Genomic DNA, 2619 nt, shown 5'->3' on the forward strand with positions numbered 1-2619 from the left:
GGTTAACGTTAGCCTACATTGTGCCTCAATCCAGCCTCTCCCTAGAACAACTTCAACCCTGGTTTTGGGCTCAATACCAACTATCAACCAATCTAAATTCAACCTTGTCATCACCAAGCAGAATATTAGTGGAGCTCTATAATGGGAATATCGGAGAGGTTGCCTCATCACCTTCCTAAGAACTTGACCATGCAGTGGGCTTATAGGGGTGGGTGCGTGCTTTATTTATCCATCTCATAAATACCACTGATTCCGTTTTTTTTTTTTTTTTTTATCATACTGTGGTGTCAGCCAATCTCTTCTGTCCTCCATCTTCTCTGAAATGATTCAAAGCACATTGCTGCAAGTGAGTTATTGTAAATCGTCTCTTATTTATTAAAACAGGAGTGAATACAATTCTATAATTAGACAGCAATTTTTAAAAGCACCAAAAAAAAAAAAAAAAAAAAAAAAACCAGGCAATGAGTGAATATCATTGTCAGCTCCATTGCTTCATTATCAAATGGTTTTCAGCCACAGCTTAGTCATGATGGTGTAGACACTGTTTTGAATATAAATAAATTATATTTAGGTATCATGGTATAAAAATCTCGAATATGTTTTGAAATATACACAAAAATATAAAACAAAGGATGATATGATACATACATGTGTATATTCACATATACATGTATATATATGTTCATTCATGCACATTTCTATGTGTGTATATAAATAGGAGTACATTTTCATATATATATATATAAATGTATGAGCACCAATATTTTCTCTCTGTCTCTCAAGGAACATTCCTATATACCTATTTTTAAAAAATCCTGGTTAAAGAATATATTTTCTAGTTTGCAATGTGTTACCATTGAAAGTGGGCATTGTTAACAAAATAGAAGAGAATAATTCTACAGAGAACATCTAAACCATTCACACAAACAGCAGCTACTACCCATGAATGAACAAACAAATAAAATATGTACACTATTTATGTATGATGGTTGATTTCATACTTAGAGGCTCTGTATAAGAAACGGACAGGAAGAAAAAGGCTTTTCATATTCAGGAACATCTTGATACTTCAAGAAATATGTGAAGGAAACAGAGGAAGGGGTGGGCCAAACATCACTGGGATGAAATTTCTGGCATGAAAGAGTGTGTGTGAAGACGTGATGTTGTGAGTGGAAAAACACATGAAAGTATAATGCAAACACCAGATGGCTTGAGAGAGAGAGAGAGATTTCATACATCCTAGGAAGAGATGGGACATTTGCAGGATACTGACAGCCCATCATCTTTCTAGAATATTGAGAAAAATTCAAGTTTTAACCTATATTTGCTCTTGATAGAGTCCCTTTACATAATTCTGCTTTCAACCAATTCTTCCAGAAGGAATAAATGCAATTTATTTGCTATCCAATAGAGCTACAGGAATTTCCATCAGTGACTTCTTCCTTTGAGAATAATTATCTCGGGAGTTAAAGAGCACAGACATCAGGGCATGTGAAGATGCCTCAATGGCTCTGCAGGAAAAGCAAGTTTGCACAACAGCAACAGACAGCATCAGAAGAGGCCCTTTGAAACAGGAACAGGATGGGGAATTCCAAATCAAATGTTTCTGCTCCTAAACCTTATAAACCTTTTTCTCCGTGCTATTTGCTCCCCATCTTCGGTCCCCAGTGAAGATGTCCATCCTTTTACCCTAAGATATTCTTGAAATTTATTTTTGGAAGCAGCCTTCCTTCTCTCTGGTTCTAATCCTTTCTCTTTCTTCCCTATTAGAGTCCAACCAGGATGGCGACTTGACGGGGTTTTACAGTTCCATTGACACGCATGAGCTCTATCAAACTTCTGGGAGTTTTTCTGAAATGTTGACAAGGAAGGCACCTGGAGCCCATTGAATTTCCCTCTTCAGATGTTTAAGTTTTCTTCTGTCTTAGTGGCTACTGTCTCCTTCTCACTTTCTGCCTTAGGTCAAGATAAATGAGTTTTCCACCAAGAAAGCTATATGGATCTCTGAGGTTTTGAACTCTAACCAATGCTATCTTGTTAGTCGCCTTTGGGTTTCAGGGTCTTATTTTACCTCAACCTCAGCCTCTCTCTTCTGCAGTTCCATATCCACATGAGCTGCAAGAGTCCCAAGAAGGCCCCTTCCTCTGCTAATAGCTGTCTTACTGCACTGCTTCAGTATTCACTTCAGAGATAGAGGATCAAATGGCAGAAACTTTTGGCAAACTTTTGACCAAACAGAGAATGGCTTAAATGGGAATTAATTATGCACTTGTTCATTTTACTCTATAGAACAATCCCATCTGTATTGGATCTCTATGTTTCCTCTCCCATGCAAAAGAAGCACCCTACGAAGATACCTTCAATCCTGGCGCAGTGGCTCACATCTGTAATCCGAGCACTTTGGAAGCCTGAGCGGGGAGGATTAGTTTGAGCTCAGGAGTTCAAGACCAGTCTGGGCAACAAAGAGAGACCCTGTTTCTAAAACAAAAACAAATAACAAAGATATCTTCAGAGCCCGTTCAGTCTTTGGTCCTGGTTTAGATAGAGGTATAGAGAGAGAGCTATTTGAGTAATCAATTCCCAATATGGATGATTTGAGCATTTGGAGAGGTCTTCTTT

At 38.0% G+C, this 2619-nt stretch overlaps 1 long non-coding RNA gene across 4 annotated transcripts in view; it reads right to left on the reverse strand.

The window, feature by feature from the left end:
• Positions 1–350: 350 nt before the first annotated feature.
• The window catches only part of LOC103219694 (uncharacterized), a 67051-nt gene continuing 64782 nt past the window's right edge, over positions 351–2619 (reverse strand). For 2 of the 4 annotated variants that reach the window (XR_005240472.2, XR_012094739.1), the window contains one exon: positions 351–541. This is a non-coding gene — a long non-coding RNA (uncharacterized lncRNA). Of the gene's footprint in view, positions 2479–2619 lie in introns of all 4 variants that reach the window. The other 2 variants (XR_012094738.1, XR_012094737.1) reach the window with 2 other exon arrangements.

This window comes from Chlorocebus sabaeus, chromosome 12 (genome assembly GCF_047675955.1).
Source record: "Chlorocebus sabaeus isolate Y175 chromosome 12, mChlSab1.0.hap1, whole genome shotgun sequence".
Lineage (NCBI taxonomy): Eukaryota > Metazoa > Chordata > Mammalia > Primates > Cercopithecidae > Chlorocebus > Chlorocebus sabaeus.